The sequence below is a fragment of the Rhinolophus sinicus genome, chromosome 7 (assembly GCF_057876585.1).
Source record: "Rhinolophus sinicus isolate RSI-liver-muscle chromosome 7, RSI-T2T, whole genome shotgun sequence".
Lineage (NCBI taxonomy): Eukaryota > Metazoa > Chordata > Mammalia > Chiroptera > Rhinolophidae > Rhinolophus > Rhinolophus sinicus.
The window spans coordinates 20,983,911-21,006,135 of record NC_142507.1 but is presented as its reverse complement, the minus strand read 5'-3'; the positions used below and the strand labels follow the sequence as shown (position 1 = coordinate 21,006,135).

General features: G+C 41.3%; 1 pseudogene; it reads left to right on the top strand.

Moving 5' to 3' along the window:
• The first annotated feature begins 768 nt into the window (after positions 1 to 768).
• LOC109438019 (cytokine receptor-like factor 3 pseudogene) overlaps positions 769 to 22,225 on the top strand; it is a 58,505-nt pseudogene continuing 37,048 nt past the window's right edge.

Genomic DNA, 22,225 nt, shown 5'->3' with positions numbered 1-22,225 from the left:
ACTTTTATTTTATGATTTTTCATTATTTTACATCCTTTATGAACCTTATCATCGTGGCCACATAATGTTCCACTGGGTAAACTAAAGCACATTTTATTTGTAATAATATTAATTATAATAACTGTATTACTGGAGTGCCATTTAAACATTAGGCACTAGATATTTTATAAACTTTTTCACGGCTTTGAAGAATCTTGGACGTTTTGTCACCAGCACCACGGGTTCTTGCCGTCTCCCAGGATGAACATCAAGAGAGATCACCACAATGAACTTCTGGCAAGAGACAAAGGTTTACTGAGCTTGTACAAAGGGAACCAAACCTCGTAAGGAAAGCTTGGAGGGGGATCCCTCAAGAGAAGTTGGGGAAGGGTTTTAAAGAGAGCTGGACGGGGTAAAAGCTATTTCCAGGCCTGTAGAGGCAAAGGTTTCTTAGTGTCTGTGCAGTGGGACTGCACGCTTCTTCATGCATCACATGTGTCATTAGCATGGTAAATCTCCACCCTTGAGCGTGATTTAAATTAGGGAAATATCACCTTAGGGACACTCTTGGGCCTTACTGCACATGTGCGGTGATAGGAACTGTCCCTTGTTGCTGGTATGCAGATTTTTGTGGTTTGCCTCCCAGAGCTCCTCGATGCCCATCGGTGGTACCCTAGGGTGGACATTCTTGTGAAACTGATCAGGCTCCAGCAGAGGACCTTTCTGACTAACTCAACAGTAGGAAGTTGCCCTCCGGTCTCAATTTTTCCTATGATACCCACGTTAGAGATGGACCTGATGGTGCACAACTCAGGCCTGCCAGAGCTGAGGCTGAACAGGGGTGTGAATCTGAACAAGGGGTGTGAGTCTGATGCTTGGCACCTTTCCACTTGTACCATGTTCTTTCAGTTTTCACTACTTTAAACAACAAAATGAAATATATTTTTGCATCAAGAATTTTGTAGCACTTTTTTTCCCCTTAAAGGTAGCTTTCATAGGTCTTCTTGAAATAATATAGTTATTGTAATCAGAAAAAAGGGTGAGCAACTTAAGGTCTGAAAAACGGAGACGTGGAGAAAACTGTGGCTCTTATGTTCTCTGTGGAAATAGGGCCCCAGGCCTAATAGCTGTGTCTAAATAATCATTTCTTTCCTTTATGTCAGCTATTATTACTATTATTATTACTACCCCTTTCCTCAAGATATTTTCAGATTTTAATGTTGATGCCCCAACAAAATTTCTACCAGAAAGTATTATATCCCAGTGTAAGTTGTTTTTTCACCCAAGTCAGTCTGCTTTGAGTTGGGGGTCTGTAAACGAGCTGTTCTTTGTGCCTTAACACATTTCCAGGTGATCCAATCTGGGGAACCAGACACTGGAATCCAGAGTTGATGGCCACCAAGTCAGCCACCCACAGCCTGGCCAAGGGCTTCCTACTGTATTAAAGTCGAGGGAAGGTAATGAAGTGTAGATCTACTGTATAGAACATTAATTATGACTCTGATAGCTATGTCAGCATCACATGAAAAGTTTACCCCTACCCCCACCAGTGAACACCCTAAGCAGATAACTCCAGACGCAGGCTGGAGTGTGACCATTGGATAGCTTTATCAGATTGCAGATGGGGGCACCGCACCCAGTCTTGAGCACAAAGTCAGAACCTCTCTGATGGCTCATTGCTCAGGCCCCAACTGATGAGCTGACAGCTGCATCTGCACTTGTCCCAGACGGAGTGTTTGAAGCCTGGCCTCCTGACCAGATGCCGGACACTCTCGCACCCCAGCAACATAGGAACTTGCACTGAACACTGGCCTGCTTCTCATCCTTCTTTCGTAAGACTCTGTTGACCTTGCCTAACCCTATTGCTTGCAACCCTGTGTGACCCTTTTGTGTGAAACTGCTTTACCTCGACTATTGGAGGCTATCCTCTGGCCAGAGCCTTGGTTAATGCCCGTGGTAAACCGAGTCAGTAGGAGTACATCCATGGCTTTATTCTAATAAAGTCTGACATTGTGGAAAGACACAAACGTGTGTGCAAGACTGCTACTTTGATAGTCACATCCTGCTCATGACAATCTATCTTTTGGAAAAGTAAAAAGTTGGTGACGGTCACACTATACACAGGTAACTCTGTCAAGTGCCAAAGGCAGCTAGCTACTCCTGGCTGGAAGAATCAAAGAGAGAAAGGGACAATCACAGACCATGCTCTAGACATTTGCCTCATTAGAGAAAACATTATTACTTTTATCTCTAGGGTTATGCTATATTTTCTAAGCCATATACTTTTCATCTTACCATTGCACAAGAGGAAAATGAGGAAGCTATAGATCTATTGTTGACTTAGGCATTCAGATTATCCACGTCAAAGGAGAGGCAAACCTGAAAAAAGGGAGCTGCAGGTAGAAAAGAAAAATCACATCTTAAAAATTCCAGAAATGAACTGAACTCTCTGTAAATAATTAAAAATTATACCTCTTAGAACACAATTATAAAAACAAATTGCACCTGAATCTTTTGTGTCTAATTATGTGATTTAATGCAGCAAATTAAAAAAAATTACTGTTCATTTTTATCCACGTGTCAAGCATTAACTCCTCAATCGTATTTTTAAGGGCCATTTTTATTGTTGCAGAGAATAATTAAGACTATTGTAATTAACATTCCCAATGAAAACTCCAAGTAATGTGAGCACATGCTGATATATGTGACACAGACTAATATACGTACTGTCTTTAAAAATACTGCCCATTTAAAATAATTTGATAATTAGTGGTAAATGAAAGTGCTTAGGAGGAAAATTTCTGGAACGATCATGGACAAAACTAAGTACAACTCAGAAATTGTTAAACTTCATAGCTTTATTTGAAGGATATTCATGACCTAAAGAGGTTAATTCATAGTGATGCTGGTAGACATAAAACTTAAAGTGCCTATGTAATATTTAAAGTAACTCTACCTAATTCCATAAGTTGGAATCTTAGAAAAGTAAGTGCAACCTACATGTCTATGACAGCTAGTTAGATAAAAATGTACTGATGGAATCAGAAACTCTAAGAATTGACTAGACCTTGGAGGCTCTCTTTCCTGACTCCCCACCAAAGCAGGTATCATTTCTATGGCAGTCCTGTAATTCTCTTTGGTGAAAGAAACATCTGGTGACATATTAAATTTTGAACCAGACTGGTATATTGCCTTATTTTATCAAAATGACTGTTAAATTTTTAAATTTGATTCTCAGAGACAATATATTGAAATCTTTGTTTATAGTCAAAATTTCCAGTCAAATCAGTAGGGGAAAAGAATACACTGGTTGTAAACCAGACTCATCCTGTGAGGTGTATACTATCTTAGAAAGGAGTTGCAGGCCTATTGGTTGACATGAGATATTTATTGAATAGTTCCCAGGAAACAGAAGATTTGAATTCTGATTTCAGCTGTTATTCATCTATTGAGGGACTTTGGGCATCAGGTGGCATAGTTTAAGCCCCATTTTTTCAGCCTTAAAGAACACAGCGATGCTTGCTTTTGTGGATAATGCTTACATTTGGATGACATGTTATTGTTTTCAAAAAAAGGGTGCAAGATGAGACCATATTTATGTGTGTTTTATATCAACTGGTACTGTCGGTCTCATAATTCTTATAGGTATACAGTTCCTAGTGCTTTGTTGCAGGACAAATTATCTATAAGAGCTCTCTGAGGCACAAAGCCATAAACGTGGAATGAGCTGCCTTAGAAGGAAATGAACTCCCATGTGGGAGGCTGAGGGACTGAGCATCCAGATGTGCAGTAAAGGCTCAGAGACTAGGCTGGTAGTCGAACGTATTGACTTGTAAGATTGACTAGTAGGCTTGAGGGTCTGTGGTAGTATCTTTGAACATTGCAAAATGTTGTACAAACTGAAACATAATTGTTAAGAAATATGAAGATTAAAGCACAATCTTCTATTTAAAGAGTTTGCCCACAGAAACTCTGAAAGCAGAATTTATCCTTTTTGTAATCCTTGAGAAAAACATTTTAACCGTTGGGTTTGGGAAATGTAGCTGTATCTTTACTTATGTATTACTTACTTAACAAAGTTCGTTTAAGAGTAGAAACAAAATTATTTCAATACTTCCTTTTTAATGTTTCATATGCCATCTCACATGCTCTTCTTATTTGTTTGGCAACATTTGGACATTTTAGTTATTTAGAGATAACTCGGTGATTTTATCATTCGTGTAGAAAGCCAGTCATACTGTCCTATGATCACCTTTGAAGATATGACCTTAGTCAAGCTGTTCTCATTGGACTATTTCACAAAGAGTACTAAATAACAAAAACATTAACTTGCTGCTATAATTCAAATAAAGTCATTATTTCTTTAAAACTAGGGTTCAAAATGAAAATTTTGAAAGAGATAATATTTTCTCACAAAAAGGATGTGACAGTGAGTATACATTTTACAAGTCACAAATGGAACTCAATCTCTTTACAGTTATACTTTATAAAAAGTTTATGCTAGAATTTGTGAAAGAGATAGTTATGAATCTATACCGTAGGGAACCACTTATTTGGTTTGGATAACAGAGACGAGGGGAAAATCAAAGGCAGATACTCTAGATTTTTGAAGTACTCATATTTGTTGCAAAGCCAGCATGTATAAAATGCCCACTCTGTGCCAGGCACTTACATGTATTATCTTGTTTGGTCCTTAATATTCTCATAGTGGAAAATAATTTTGTGAAAGAGAGAATTGACATTTTGTACTACTTTGGGAAACAGTGGTAAGATTATTGGGTGAGAATTACTGGGGGCTAGCATTTGGTTCTCTGTAATAAAAGAGAAAGGGTGAACTGAATGCACCACAGCGCTCCCCCAACAGCTTTCCAGGGCTAGGTTGGTGGTGTGGCTCCTAGGTCACTGCTGCCTCTTGGTGCTCTCTCACTCGAAGCTTTGTGCTCCATCAGTGACAGTGGCCCCAGGAAAGAGGAGGACTGGTCAGTCAAGAACATCCAGTGGCATTTGTTCCTTGCTTGATGTCCAGTTGAACCCACAATCAGTAAAAAAGTTTGAAAAGTATACTTTTCCCAGCAGAAAACTTCCTTGTGGCATAAATAATCTCTGTCACCAGCAATCTCACCACAGGTTGGATTCTGACATAGGATGGAAAGTGGTACTAGAAACTTTTCTCTCCCTTGCCTCCATCTCAATCTTTCTTGATCATATATTAGCTGAAAACTGAGAGGCTTAGTTACTTTAGAAATACCCCACTGGCTTCTTGGAAAAAGCCCAATTACTTTCTGAGATGGCTTTAGCTCGGTTCAAGCCTAATCACTTGCTAAGCCAAAGTGGCTAAGAAATAAAGGAAACTCACACTAGGAAATATTCTCACGCAACCTAACTGAAACAAATTAGAAAGGAATAGATCTTGTTCTATACAAATCACACTTGAAAAAGCACAGTAGGTAGATTGTATATCTACTTTCAAGACCCCCCCCCCTTTTTATTAAAAGGCACACATAATATTTTCTTTTTATAGTGATTTAGATGAAATAATCAACCATTCACCCAGTACATTCAGTGAGCTTGACAATTTAAAAATGCAGATCTAGAAATAAATGAATTTTGCTTGTGATGGAAGCAATAAAGGGAGGGTGGAATGCTGGCCTCTTTGGAAGCCGTCCAAGGGTTGACTCAGGAATTGGGCTGACTGGGGCCAATTCCAAGACCAGGCAGTTTTCATGAAAAACAGGAGAGGACAGTAGAGTTCAACTCTGCAGTGGCAAGATGATGAGTTAAATCCGTAAGGCCTGAGGTACAGGGCCACAAATTCAGAATCAACAAGCGATCAAGCAAAAAGTTGATCAGAACTTTTTAGGAAATTCTGGAGTTTGCTTCAATGTAATAAATCCCTTGCACAAATTTGGTGCCCAGGAAATATTTGTTAGATGAACAAATGGATGTGAGGAGAATGACAGTCTGAGAGATTTGCCTTTTGAGGGCTATGGGACAGGATAATAGGGTTCATTGTCAGGTATTCAAGGCTGAGAGGCAGCAGAGTGAGCAGCCAAGTGAGAGGTCTGATTCCTGCAGATAAATGTATAAACAAGGCACAAACATCACAGCCAATGGAGGATCGCTGGACAACTGGACACCAGGAAAATGTTTATGGAGAAAGGTGGAGGATGAGGGAGATTTTGAAGCATAATTTGGGGAAGGACATCCCAAGGTGGGAGGTAAGTAAGGAGTGAAAATATGGCAGTCGGCAAATATAGCACCAGAGAAGAGCCTGAAGTAGCCAGAGCATGCACTGCGTGGAGAAGTAGAAAAACAGCCTGAAATTAGAATGGGGAGGGCTTGCATTCCAGTCTGAGGACTCTGAGAAGATCCACACCAACTTCTTATCAGAATAAATGGGAAACCTGGGAAGAATATAAGAATATGTTCTATGTAGTGTTCGCATGTGTTGTAGCACAACAGAATGCTCAGAACTGACAATTCTCTCTGAAGGGTGGAAACGCTGCAGCATTACCAAATGATTGAAAGCGCAAAAGAGGGAAGAGTTAAAATCTATGAAAATTCTATAAGATAAGTCTATTTTATTCCTTAAAGATTATAAGACATAAAACAGGAAAGAATTTCAAATAAATGCAAAGTAAACTGGAGATGTGGTGCTAAACTCTTGAGAAACACTTGGGGGATAAGGAATCCAAGCAAACTGGCCACATACAAAAGGTAAAGGCATTTTTTTCCTCCGATCTTAAATCCTTTCTTGGAACAAGGCAGAGGTTTAAAAATGCATAGTTTAAAAATCCTCTAGGTGTGGTATTTATAATGTGATGCATTGTTATAAAATACTTAGTGAATAGCAATTAGGTACCTTACACTCTTTACCAACAGAAATACTTTGCCAATGGTTTACGTGACACATTTCTCTCCTCCATTCTTTAAAAGCAAAATCTTGTTTTGTGGGGAATTTTGTGTCACCATGTAGAGGATTTCTTGTAATTAGAACGCAGTTTTTGCTGGAATCATTCTAGTTGAAATTTGCTCTATTTTTATTTTCCTGGTTTTCTCTACAGGGGTAAGGAGTATAGAGAGCTGAAAAAGTAGAAAAAAGAAAAAGGAGAATTTTATCCAAATAATGACAATGAAAAGGTGAACATTTAGCAAGCCAGATGCCTTTACCTTAATGACTACACGTAATTATTCTTCAGGAAAAAAGCAGCACGGTTGAAAATGGGTGTTGTAAGAGCCAAGGCCTGCGAGGCAGAGTGCATGGAGGGGACCAATGAGTCCATGCATTGCTAGTTCCTACAGATGCTTTCTTGGGAGAGAGTCCTGTCTTAGCTGAAACAGAAGCTTCTTGCCTGGGGCAGATGGTTGATTCAGAATGCAGTCTTCTCTATGGTGTGGGGTTTGCCTAGACGTCTTGCTTGGAATCCAGACTCTCCCATCTGTTTCTGCCTTTCTCTTATGCAACTTCTTCCTCACTGTATGATTTCCTCGTTTATTTTGTTCTTGGACTGTGTGCTTTCTAGTTCCCAGATTGCTACCTTACTCTTCCCTACTGCTTCGCCCCAACTTAACCACAGTGCCTGGAACATAATGCAGGTTGGTTAAGGATTTGTTGAACAAATGGACCAGTGTGGCACCGATGTTTTCTCTGATGTGCCTAATTGTCTGGAGACCTCAGGCTGCCCCAAACCTCCCCAATTTTTATCTGTTCTTGCCCAGTGGGCTCTGCTGAGTCTGTACCTTGCCTTAACCTGATACTCTTTTTGTTTGTTTTTTCCTTTTATGTGCAGGTTACAACTGGAAACAGTGGGGCTGATTATAATTGACTTTACTGGTGGTCAGTGTATGTGATTTTTGGTCCTTACTCTGTCACTGGACCTAGACCAAGGATAAGTCATTTAAACATGCAGCATTTCAACATTCTCATTGACCAAGCAGAAATGTCCCCGATATTCTCCAAGATTTTAGAATTTCTAATTCTAATATCTTGTCACTGTAAGTTTTCCCCATATCATTCCTGTCTCATAACAGTGTTTCATTACTTAAGTTCAATGACATTCAGATGAATGGCCATGTTTCCTTTTTGCTTTAACAATGACAAATGACTTTATGACATTTTTTTTTCAACCTTGAAAGAACTATCATGGGGATAATATTTGGGTTTTTCTCTTATCTACAAGCTGGTTTGATCACTCTGCTTCATCAGCCATTAAGATTCAAGAAAAGGACAGAGAGACACCACTTTGGGATGAAGGATGCTGTGACACGGCTGTCTTCTTGACAGGCTCCCTCTGGCCAGTGGATTGTGGGAAGGGGAATGAAGGCAGCCACCGAGCCCAGTGTCCTGCATTAATCCCACACCAAGCCCGTACTTTAGGGATGGGGGTGGTGTTGGATGGATGAGCACAAAGCTGAAAGCAAACAGGCTTTTGCCCCATTCACCCACGAGGAACTGGGAGTGTATCAGGAGCATCCTGTTGCCCTGTCAGAGTAAATCGAATGGGAGTCAGGCATATTTAGGCAGAGGAGGGTCTGATTTTAGTGACCATGGGCCTGTTTTGACCTCAGGAGGCCTGGAAGGGCCTCTCAGTGCTCATGTGCCCAGAGGAGGGACAGGATGGATGACATGGAAACCACCAGGTGAGCATCCAGGGGGCACAGCAGGGGGTGTTGTGATGCCATCAGCGTCACCCAGTGCCTGTGACAGCCATGTCAACAGGGCCACATCAGCAGCTGAGAAGGACGTCAGGCCTAACAGAGACAAGGCCAGCCTGCAGATGCCTAAAATCAAACATGGGCAGCGTGAGCAGGAACCAGAACCCTGCATTTTCTCCCCACCCCGCTGCGGGACAGCAAGGGTGAGTACAATGTCAGACCAGCCTTAGAGGGTATTAGGAGGAAGCTGGCCTGCCCTTACATTTCCCTCCCAGTAGATGTGCCTGCCTGCTCATCTTTCTCTGCACTTTCCCTCTAGCAGGTGGCCGGAGCCCCGCCCTAGTCAGGGAGGGGTGAGGATTACTGCGCTTCTTTTGGGGACCTCAGTGCACAGAAGGGATAGGGGTGGGGGCTGAAGATTCAGGCAATACTTTGGTCCCTGTTACAGATCTAGTTAAGGTCTTCTGTCTGCAGAAGTTTTTTCTGTTAAAGAGTTGCGCACAAAATAAGAGAAAGAGGTAGCTCTGGTACATACTGCTGTCTCTTTTGGACCTACAGACGATCACTAAAATTCATGCTTAGATTTTCCTGAATGGAAATGGAAACGGGAGACATGTCATTATTGATCCACTATGGAACTGATCTGGTAACAGTAGGAATCTTGTATGATGAATTTCATTCTAAAACCTTTTAGAATTGAGATGCATTTGTTTTTAAAAAAATTCCCAAACATACATAATAAAACAGAAAGTGTCTATTTATTCCTTGTGACACAACTACTATGCAAGGAAGTAGCACTGGCAATCTCCTGCTGAGAAAAGACACACTATAATGAGAGAGGGAGAAGACTGAGTAAAGACGGAAAAGAGGTGAAGAGGCAAAGAAATATAGCTTTAAAAATTCCCCTGCGTTGGAATAATTTACTTGGCATAGTCTAGTGTTCCCATACTAAAAAGAATAACTATCGTTCTCCTTTCCCCATGAGGCAAAACAAATGCTGTCTCTATGACGAGGTGTTCATTTTTCAGCCGAACAGCCATTTCTACAGCCAAACATCTCAAAGCAAACTAGTTCCTGGGCCAAATTTTCCTCTGTGTTGGGGCACCCTGGGGCAGGTGGAGGTTGTGCTTGCTTCTGGAGCAGCAGCTGGGACAGGACTGTGCTTGGAGGGGGAGGATGTGGAGAGGAAGATGACAAGAGGGTTGGGGGCGGAGAGAGAGATTCATTCTCCTTCCCACCCCGGACTGACCTTATACAATAGTATGGGAGACAGGGAAATAGAGACCTAGGCATTTAGTGTAGAGAGTCCTACTATTCTCCACTGAGAGCAGAAAAGAGGGCCTGGCCTTCAGTTGTAAAAGGACAACTTGGATAAGAAAAAGAATGTGTCATTCCTTTTGGCCAGCCCTGCAGAGAGACTAGAGGCTGTGTGTGACCTGCGGATATACAAGCCCATCAGTTATGCACTAGAACTTACAAAGAAAAGGGAAAGGTGTTCTGACCTCAGGAACTATGTGCTGGTGGGAAGAGGATGACACCCGAATCATGCTTTTGAGCTCTGGAAGCCCCTTCTAGTGCACTGGCTTCTCACACTCACCCTGTGATGTTGCTCAGATGGGTAGTGTTATTATCCTTCTAGTACTGATGACAAAATGGAGCATCTTAGGGTCAACTGATGTGCCCACTCATCCCATCTGTAAGTGGCAGAGATGGGATTCAAGTCAAGCCTGCTAACTCCAAAACTTAGACTCTTTCTACTACATCGTGCTGCCACTTGCAACATAAACCCAGGGCATAAGACTCAAAAGAGACCTGGTAGAATTTGTAAACCTGGGTCCCTGAGAAACCTAGGAGACATGATGTAGATGGGATGGGTTGGGTTGAGGTGAATATGTGTTTCTGCCTCTCCTGACAGCACCACTCCTTGGACACCCCAAACACTTCCCTTTAGCCAAGCATGAGTCTAATAGGAGCAAAAGAGTCCTGGGGAAAGTGCATACTGCTGGAAAACATAGTTCATTTTCTTGCAAAGTCCAGGAGAATGTTTGACTAGTTCATTTTGCTTTTGCTTGTTTATGTACAACTGGGGATTTATCTGAAGTTACACTCATAGCAATGCTTTTCTACAACAGATAAGATGTGCATGGACTCTCCTTGTTCTTCCCTTTGCTTTCTGAGGTCCAATCGTGTTTTACTTCTCAAGAAGGTGGATTCAAAGCATCCTCTTGATAATGAACTGTTTTCCCCTGACTCTATGTAATATTCTATGTGTTAAGAGCATTTTTGATCTTTTAAGATTTCCATCTAACTTTTCTGATTCATTTCTTCTTCCTTGGAGAACAAATATGAAAAAAAGAAAGGAAAATCAAAAGGGTACAGGTATTCAACAGCTACCTGTGTATAACTGGTCCTGGGGAATCTGTCCTTCCCTTTTGAAAGAACCGTGACCAGCAGGGCTGGCTCCCAGTGTGAAATAAGTGAGGGCATCCTAAGTTGTCATCTCTCCTTCGTACAATCACTTCCGCACTTTAACTTTCTACTCTTAGCACCCCACTATTAAGGACATCTCTTTTGACTGGGGATTAGGAATCCATACAAAAAAGTTGAAGATCTGATTTGATAGATTTCTCAAGGATATTTTAGTTCAACAAGAGGACCCTAATGAGAACAGTTCCTGGATCTCATACACAGGGACAGAGGAGAAGGTCTGCAGTCCCCTGTGATTAGGAGTCAAAAATGGCTTGGCCTAGAGGAGACCCCATCTCTGAGGATCTGTTCTGACTACAGTCCTGATGTGAGAGTCTCAAACTGACCTGAGAAATATGGAAGGAGCTTAACGGTGGGGTCATGCTGCCTCCCAGGACATATAAATGCTTCCAAGAAGGACCTAGGTGGATCTGGACCAAATTATAAAGAATGAAAAATATGTTCCTTCTTTCCTTTTCTCATTCAACCTAAAATATGACAGAGCTTGTCCAGAGAGCACCATTGCTGTATCCCTGCATGAGGTCAACTGCATGACCGCTAGAATAAGATCTCTCAAGCACAACACTACTGACATTTGCAGTTAGGTAATTCTTTGTTGGGGGACTGTCCTGTGCAGTGCAAGATGTTTGGAAGTATCGCAGGCCTCTATCCACTCAATACCAATAAGACCTTCCTCCACTCCCTTCACTGAACGTTGTCTCCAGATGTTGCCATCCCCTGGGGGGCAAAGTCTCCCCTGGTTGAGAACCACTGTTAGAGTCACAGACTTGCTCAACCACCTTAGACAAGTAGTTAACCTTTCAGTTACTCAGTATCCTCATCTGTGCAATGATCATAAACAGGATTGCAGAGAGGACTAAGCAATACCATGTGCATTAACAGCTTAGTGCAGTGCCAGGCACACAGGGCACGTTCAGCAAAGGTTTGCGTGGATGCACAGCAGCAGAATGTGTCTTTTACACCCTATTGATATCTGTTTGCTAGGCCAGGATTATTTGTGCTACCAGAGAATGGAAACACAATAGCCATTAGCTGGAGGTACACGAGCATCACAAAGATCAGAAACTGTTTGAGGATGGGGTGGGGGGTGGGTGATGAACCTGCTGGGGTCCTGCTCACATCTCTGCACTTCCCAGCAGTAACGCATGCTTCTAATAGCATCACCCCCAGGATATGTTCAGTTTCCAGATTGTCAGGGAAAATCACTATTAAAAGGACAAAAAGAAAAGAAAACCCTCAGAAAACTAAAAGAACATATCACATGGAAGAGAGTGTCTTAATTCTGGAGGAAACTTGATTATCAGAAGGTAAACTATTCATGCACTCCACACACAGAGCCCATATTTCCAGTGTTGCAATGACTCATCTCCGAGCTTCATTTCTCTCCTAAGAAAGGCTGTCACCCTGCAATGCTTCAGGGACATGCTGAATGGAGGAAACAAGCCTTTTATACCCTGTGCATGGCAACAAGGAGATTAAACTTTGCAATTGTCACGAAAATGGACTTGCTGCTGACAAGTCTTCTTGGGGTGGTTTATTACAGACCAGATTAACCTTCGGCTGTTCATCCCTCAGCACAAAATTGCAGCGGAGAGGTGAGAATGCAAAACAAGAACCCAGAGAGAGAATGAACAACAACAAAATGATAGAGGAACAAATCTGCAGAGAAAGAACCCAAGTTCAGCTTAGGTCTGGTGGGAGTGACCAGGTGATGAGGAAGAACAGGAAAGGGGGCTAATCCAGGTCCCAGTCTCCTGGGGAAGGTGGCAGTGCAGGTGCTGTTTAAGGGAATGGTTTCAAGATTACCAGTGATCCACACAGTCTATGAAGTGATGCCCCTGATAAGTCCCGTGCCCATCTGGCACCCTACATAATCTTTACAATGTTATTGATTATATTTCTCTTACTGTATTTCATATCCCGTAACTATTTTGTGGCTACCAATTTGTATTTTCTAATGATTTCACCTTCTCCCCCATCTTTCCTCCCCTCTCGTCTAGCAACCATCAGTTTTTTTCTGTATATCTCTGAGTCTATTTCTGTTTTGTTTGCTCGTTTATTCTGTTCTTTAGATTCCACATATAAGCGAGGTCATATGGTATTTGTCTTTCTCAGTCTGACTTATTTCACTTAGCATAATATTCTCTGGGTCCATCCATATTGTTGCAAATGGTAAGATTTCATTCTTTTTCATGGCAGAGTAATACTCCATTGTATTAGGTTGGTGCAAAAGTAATTACTGTTTTTAGAATTATTTTTAACCTTTTAAACCGCAATTACTTTTGCACCAACCTAATATAAATGTACCACAGTTTCTTTATTCAATCATCTATTGATGGGCATTTAAGTTGTTTCCATGTCTTGGCTATTGTAATAGCGCTGCAATAAACATAAGGATGCATATATTTTTTTCAAATTAGTGTTTCGGATTTCTTTGGCTAAGTACACAGGAATGGAATTGCTGGGTCATAAGTTTTTGAGGAACCTCCATACTGTTTATCATAGTAGCTGTACCAATCTGCAATCCCACCAGCAGTGTGCAAGGGTTCCCTTTTCTCCACATCCTCACCAACACTTGTTTGTTAATTTACTGATGATAGCCATTCTGACAGGTGTGAGGTGGTATCTCATTGTGGTTTTTATTTGCATTTCTCTAATGATTAGTGACATTGAGCATCTTTTCATGTCTGTTGGCCATCTGTATGTTCTCTTTAGAGAAATGTCTATTCATGTCCTCTGCCCAGTTTTTAATAGGGTTTTTGTGTTTTTGGTGTTGAGTTGTATGAGTTTTTAATACATTTTGGATATTAACCCCTTATCAGATGTATCATTGGCAAATATCTTCTCCCATTCAGTAGGATGTCTTTTTGTTTTATTGATGGTTTCCTTTGCTGTGAAAAACTTTTCAGTTTGATGTATTCCCACATGTTTATTTTTAATTTTGCTTCCCATAGCCCAAGGGGATATGTCAGTAAAAATATTACTAAAGGTAATGTCTGCAAGTTTACTTCCTATATTTTCTTCTAGGAGTTTCAGATGGGTACTGGACTTATCAGGAGGATAATTTCATAAACTGTATAGAAGCCTGACCACTGTTCTATACACCTGAAGCTGAAGTAGAATAATATTGAATGTCAACTATAATTAAATACATATATAAATACATATATATATATATATACACACACACACACACACACATATAGTCAATGCTATTGTGACAGTTGTATACGATGTCAGAGGGGTAGTAGACTTGGGGGGTTATCATTCTGTGAAGGGTATAAATGTCTAATTAGTACATTGTTTTGTACATCTGAAACTAATAAAATAAATAAATACATATGTTTGCATATGCATAAAATAAAGATTACCAGTGAGCTCGGTGCTATTTCCATTCTTGTCCCCAAAGTAAGGCAGGGGCACAGGAGGTCCTGTGCTCTGTGGGACCCGGTGATAGTAGCCAGCTGGGGTGGCAAATGACAGACTCAACTGCAAAGTGTTTGCCAGGCTTGACTGGGCCATTTCAGATTATTATGCATGTTTCCCTGTTTGGTTCCAGATATGCTACATATTCCTCCAGTGTTGCCCTTTGTCTGTGTGTAGAGATGAGAGGTAATCAGGACGGCTTCAGCTGGACGGCTGGACGTCATGTCCTACCTTGTCCAGCAGGTGAACTGCTCTCCACATCCTGAGCAGTAGACAATCCCTCGTGTTCCCTATGCCTTGATGAAATATCTACCCTCCATACGAAGATTTTCATGTTGTTGTTTCTCTCGTCTGTAAAATTTCCTCCTTCTCTGTCTAGACACATTCTTCAAAGTCTAGACTGAAACCCAGCTTCCCCAGGAAGCCTTCGTTGGTGATGCCAATCTATGATAACTTTCTTCCTTTGGATGTTCTGTGCCAATTTATCACAAAACTGCTTTTATCATGGTTACTTTAGAAATAATGTTTATCTTGTTTTACATTTTCTGTTTCAAATGCAAACATTGTGCCTTATACATTCTTGGATGCCCCTAAACCAGCACATGGAAGGAGCTCAATACTGGTTGCTTTGTAGAATGGCCTTTCTGAGATTCTGGGAGAGCCTGGCTTACAGCACAATGTGTGTGTGTGTGTGTGTGTGTGTGTGTGTGTGTGTATGTCTCTCTGTGTGTATCTGTGTGTGAGTCTGTCTTTGTGTGTGTACTGTGTGCCTGTGTGTGTGCACTTTACCTGTGTGTGTCTCTCTGTGTGTCTATCTCTCTGTGTGTTTGTGTCTTTGTGTGTGTGTGTCTCTATGTATATGTTCTTGTGTGTGGATGAGTGGTGATGGACAGCCACTTCCTGTTCCAGGTCTCAGGAAGTAGGATTAGATGACTGTGGGTTTACACAAATCTTCCAAAGTATGTACAATCTTTAATATGGACCACAGTGGCCTACAGTGTTTTATGTGCCCCTTTCTTTCCTCTGCTAGCCTGTAGGTGCAAGGACAGGAATTTGACCAGTTAACTCTGCATCCCCAGGACCCAGCAAAAAGCCAGCACACAGTAAGAACCAGATAAACACTGATCAGAACGGAATGGATACATCTGTAGGAAACATCATTCTCTCCCCTTCCCAGGCCCATAATAATAATAGGAAGTCCCTCCCTTTCTGGATCTTAAGGGAAAGTAGCTCCTTCCTTTCCTTGACCTGCACTGGTCATCCCAATTCATCCCATCGTGAGACTGGGAGAAGGACCTGGAAGTGGGTGGCTCCCATCTTTGGGGTGGTCTCTTTTACCTACCGAACAGCTTGTCATGGGTCACACAAGCTCCTCTTCCCTATGGAGAGGCCTGCTTCGTCTGTGACGGGGGGTGGGGAGGTGGGGTGGGGGAAGGATGTAGATGCTCTATTTTGTCCCAGGTGCAAACTGCATTTTTTCCAGTTCAGCTGCATTCACTACAGACCTGATATGTTTATCTCCCTTTGTCTGTCTCCGAGTCTTCCTCGTTGGTTCTGAACTCCAAACAGGAAAACGAGCCATTATGAACAATTATTCTCACCAGGGGTAAGGAGGCAGTAGCTTGAAAAACGAATTGATCGCTGCACTTTCCTTCCCCTCCTCTCCCCCGCCCCTCCCCCCCTTCCTTAAACGTGTACCTTTCCCAGGTCGGTCTGAGACTCTCACATCACCTGAAGAGACTTAGGGCTGCAGTGGCTGGGCGGAACCATCGGGGGCGATGCCTCTGGCCTTCTGAAAGAAGAAAACACATTTTCCTGAGCATCCCTTTTTGCCTGACTGGCCTCCAGACTCTCCGAGGCTGTATATTTGCAAGGGTCCTAAGTAATTACTTTGAAAATTCAAGTGAAGGTGGGTTAGAAAGAGTTTAATGTGAATTTATACAAGTATCCAGAGGTTTGGAAGGAGAGCTTATGTATTAACCATGCGTGTATTAACCACGCGTGTATTAACCACACCGTTTATTTTCTATACTCCTATGCTTTACATCACAGGGTCTTGTTGACTGGAGAGAGTGCCCCTCCCATGACTGGCTAATTCACAGAGATAATAAACAACTTCCCTGCAAATTCTCCTTTCATATGCAGACCACCAATCCAGAGCCCACACTCCCACCACCTCCTCTACTAGCCTTTCACGCGGGTGGGGGGGTGGGAGGGTGGGGGGGGCACTATCCTCCTGCCCTCATCACCTCAGGGCCAGGTACAAGACAACTAGGGATGCCTCTATGCCCCAGAACCCACTGAAATTATTTAAAATAGCCAACCATAAGCCTGCTTACTCAGCCTCACCTATTTCTTCCTGTGGAAACCATGTTTCTCCTCACCCCTTCTGCCTCCTGCTGACCCTAGTGCTTCCCCATTTGGCCTCCTATGGTGTAGTGAAGTCCCTCCTCTTGGGATCTGGGTATGACAAACTATCTTCTCAATGGCATTGTATCCTGATCTCTCGGCTTTGCCATACCTAAATAATAAAATCTATATTTTAAAATAGTTTAGAATTCCTGAACCAGGAAGAAAGCTGAGAATGGAAGAATAATAACCTAGCCACCCCTCTAGGAACATCACTCTGTGCCATGTACTGCAGTAAGCACTTCACAAGCATTAGTTCACTCAGTCTTCACACAACTCCTACTGTTAACAGATGCAGTTTTGTTTTTTTTTCAAATGAGGAAAATGACTGGCATCAGAGAAATTAAATATCCTTCCCCAGGTGACACATCCAGGTAGTGGAAGAGAAGGCAGGGAAGATGGTACACATTTTCTGAAAGGAAGGAGAAAGGTGGAAATGGCTGTCTTCAAAGCAAAGATTTTCCTGTTTATGAGAAGAATTGGAAATCACTGTAGCGTCTTCATGTAGTTGCTATAGATAAGCCATCTGGCTCTTTCTTGCACATTAAAGATCTTTGTCCCTGGCTTTTAATAAATGATCATGAAAACTGACGGATTGGCTGCACCCTCATCAAAAGGTTTCTGCTTATCGACCAAAGACAGGGCTGAGCTTTCACATATCCTTGCCTATTTCAAACTGCTGTTCATACACCCCAGACATCTCAGGAGATAACTGGAGCTATTGAATCACGTCAAGCCCTTTCCTGAGCAACAGTTTCTCATTGTCTCGCTGGGCTTCTATTGCTTAAAAGCTCCAGGGAGTGACTTGTGAAAATTCTCAAATTCATTTTACAGTTGAAAGTCGACCATAATGCCTTCCTACTCTGAGGAAGCCAAAAATTAAATTTCATTAAAAAAGTGAACTCCAAAAACTTCAGCTTTGTTTAAACCATGTAAAAACAAGGAGTTGAAAATTCAGGTTCAGTTGCTGCCCCCTACCTCCCTGCTTTTTTCAGTTTGCTGTAAGGGAACTTTGCAAGAGGTGGTGCATTTGCTTTTTGGACAGATTCCTTGTAACTTAAAAACCAATGGACTTTAGTCTGATTAATATGTGTGGTATAGAAGCTAAGGGTTTCTGAATCCACGTCAGCAGACTTCTGTACTTTAAAAAATACCTCAGAACAGGAAGTGTTAGTGTCTCCAAATCCAGTGTGAGTTGATGATTAAAATCACATGGCAGCTTCTACAAAAGTGACCTTGGCTAATGGCCAGTTGACCCAACCTATTGGGACCAGTTGGTTTTGCCTCTCTCACTGATTCAATACTTCTTTCTTTGGGAAATTCTACTTCAGCTTTTGTTTACCTGGGAAGTTCAGAGAAAATCTTTCCTTCCAAAAAACATGTCAGAGGCCTCCAGAGTCTGTACAAAATGATACTTTGCAAAAATTCTTACAGTTTTCCCCACCATAGACCACCTACTCAGGGATATACATCATCAAAATCTTCCAGAGAATTCAGATAATGGCACCTGCTATGCACAGGAGCTGATTGCCAGTGATGTCACTAAGGAGGAGCCACCATAATGGGAAGTCAGGCCCTGGACCAACCATTTCTGGAGTCAACAATTACTAGGTAGAGCTGTGCAAATCTTCCATTTTGATAGCTTACAAATGTCAAGTAGTCGTTGTGTATGGTTGGACACTATCCTACAGCATCTCCTCCGTCTTACTATTACTATTATCTGGACAAGAGGGTGACCAACCAACCTGGATTCCTGGGACTGTCCCAATGTTAGTACTGAAAGGCCACATCCTGGAAAATTCCTCTAAGGCTGGGAGACCAGGTTCAACGTCCTCAGCTTAGTGTGCTATCTACCGCCTCTGCTTCATATGGCTTCATTAACAAGGTAAAACATAATTATAGTCACTGGCCTTCTGAGACTAGAAGGTGTTAGGCAGCCTCTCCAAGCTCTCCTGGATGGTGAGGGTGGAACTTTCCTCGACTCTGAACATCAGTACCTGTTCTGTGCCAGCCAGTCTTCTGGATCCTGGGGTTAGAGTGGTAACGAGGCAGACCAGGCTTCCTCCACCAGAAACAGAAAAATGCCAAAGAACTCCTGTTTATTTGTTGGATAGAATTCCTTTCAATGCAGAACCTTGAACTTCAATGTTTTCTTGGGTTTTTGCACACAGAAGAAGCTCAGAGGCACTATGCTTCCACGGGTTCCGTGTGTGGAGAGGGTGGGCAGAGTTAGACCTTGGCTTATAACAAAATGCTCGGAGCTCATTCCATTCTCCCCTTTTAGGGGAACATTTAAGACTGAGGTTTCACTTACCATTTGGACTGCTTATCAGGCAAGCACTGGCCGAGCCCATTGGTCACAGCCAGGTGAGACCTCTGAAGGTGAGACCGGGCAGGAAAGTGGGGCACCACTGAGCCCCACACCCCAATGTTCTGGATAGACACGTATATTAATCTTTTCTTAGGCTTCGCTCCCTGTGGATAGCTGCCTTTATGAACAGCTTTTCATGGATATTACTGGTACATAATATTTTACCAAAAAATAAAATTTGTTGGAGCAATAAAACAAAGACAACCAACAACCTTCCAATATGATTAGCTATATGCCTCCAACTGGGGTGTGCTGTGGTCTTCCAGTCTACGTGAGAAGTTACAGCACAAGCAGAGCATCTCTGTGTAGAGTCCATTTTACTTGATGACTTAAGGAATTTTCTCAGATGTATAGAGGTAGAGTGGAGAGTTCTTATGAATGTTTACTATAACACATGCAGAATTAAAAATTTTGAAGTAATTTCAAGGTCTATGGCTGGGCTGTAGGCATAGAGTTAAAGTGTGAGGAGTGCAGTACTAGACAAAAGCAATAAGTCACAGGAACCTGTACTCACACATCCTTCCATTGTGTTCTGAAATTGGTTTCGTCCTAATATTCTCTGCAGATTTTTTTTCTCTTTTGTCATGTGAGTCACCAAAAAATGTGGAATCCATTTCGTGGAGACAAGCTACTTTTAATCAAAAATTGCAAGGCACTGTGAGTGATCAAACATATGATTACAATTTTCTGAGTAGATTTTGGGTACCTGGTTTTGAAAGCATTTTTTAATGTCTGCATCATAGTAGAGGCTTGAATTAAACTACTTTATACTGCATAATCATTGTAGTTTTGTCTCTAACATTATGTAAATTGACATTGAATAAAATTCTCCTTAAACAACTAGAATATGTGGCTGATTTCAAATGACTAATTATTGTTATAATTATTATGTGAGAGCATAAGGTATGGTCTGCCTTAAAAATAAAGCATGGCAAGGTTTCCTGTGGTTTGCAATTCAAATTGGATGGCTCAGAGTCATTAAGGAGCAGGTGAGCAGCAGAAGATAGAAAACATTTTTTAAAAAAGGGGTTATTTTTATTCCTATCGTGGCTTCACTAGGTAGAAAGAATTATTTAGGGCTGAGTGCTAGCAGTAAGTATCAAGAAGGACTTGGGCTCAGTTGCAGTCACTAGTTCAGTCGGCTAAGCCATGAGCCTGGCATTTTGAAGCTTGAGTGTCAGAAACTACAACCGTCTTATACAAGGACAATGTGATTTCCTTGTGCAAAATAACGGAGTTTCTGTGGTATTGAACAGGCTCTGTGGAGCAGGCCGGGGGAGTCGGCAGGTTTCTGCCCCCTCACAGCTGCCTGACTGTTGGGGAGGATGTTCTTTGAATGGATTTATGCTTCTAAATGTCTTACATTGTTTTGATGAGGTGGTCTTGGCAAATCGGTTTTTGTTTGCTGCTTTTCTTTCTTCTGCATAAAGATTTTTATATTTGAACCACTCTATATTTTGTGATTGTCTTTGTTAGGAGAGAGAAAGTTCATGGATAATACACACCCTTAACATTTTCTCCATTCTAAACTGGCATTGTGTTCTAATTTTGTGTTTTGTATTGAGCTTGAAGGGACAGTGCTATTATGCAAGTAAGTATGCATTTAACAATTATCAAGAACTAAGCTAGATAAAACTCACCAAGATAGAATTGTTATTTGAAATTCAAGGTATGGGCATTTTTCTTTGAATTTTATAGATTTTGCAATTTGTAAACAAGCAACATTTCAAGACTCATCTCAGTAAGAGAGGATAAAGCATATGAAAGTTTTAGGAACTCAGGAGACTATAATCCTCATTTTTTTCTAATGGGGGTGTTTGATTTTTAAATAAATAAAGGAGATATTTGTTTCCACAGAGGGTATGGACACAACATAATATCTATTTTTGAGTATCAACTAGGAAGCAATCATTAGGCAGTATGTTGGTATAGAGATGTGTATTTGAAAAGGAAAAAAAAATGCGAGAAATATTTCTATTATAATTATAAAAATTACCACTTACCCTCCCAAAAGAGATTAGAGTCATCCAAGATAGTTGTACGCTTGAGTTTCCATTATTCTGCAAATATATCCAGGGAATTAGACAAAATTACCAAATGAGAAAAGTGAACAGTGGAAGTGGGACTGGAATTGTGACATAGCTGCTACTATGTTGGGACAGTAATGACCGTGCCCACAAACTTTCAACAGAAGCTGCCATGATTTCTTGAATCGTATTAAGAGAAGGAAAAATTGCTCTGCAGTCTAAGAACCTGGCCTTGAACCTAGGCTCTACCACTTACAAATAATATCAACTTGAGCAATTTACTTAATTTATTTTTCTTTCTTTTTTTTAAATTAAAGTTTATTGGGGTGACAATTGTTAGTAAAGTTACATAGATTTCAGGTGTACAATTCTGTAATACATCATCTATAAAGCCCATTGTGTGTTCACCTCCCAGAGTCAGTTCTCCTTCCATCACCAGATATTTGATCCCCTTTACCCTCATATACCACCCCCCACCCCCGTTACCCTCTGTTAACCACTAAACTATTGTCTGTGTCTATGAGTTTTTGTTTCTTATTTGATTGTCTTGTTCTTTTGTTGTTTTTGGTTTATATACCACACATCAGTGAAATCATATGGTTCTCTGCTATTTCTGTCTGACTTATTTCGCTTAGTATTATAATCTCAAGATCCATCCATGTTATCACAAGTGGTCCTGTTTCATCTTTTCTTACTACTGAATAGTATTCTATTGTGTATATATACCACAACTTCTTTATCCATTCATCTATCGAAGGACATTTTGGTTGTTTCCATGTCTTGGCCACCGTAAATAATGCTGCAATGAACATTGGAGCACACTTGTCTTTATGTATGAATGTTTTCAGATTTTTTGGGGAGATATCCAGGA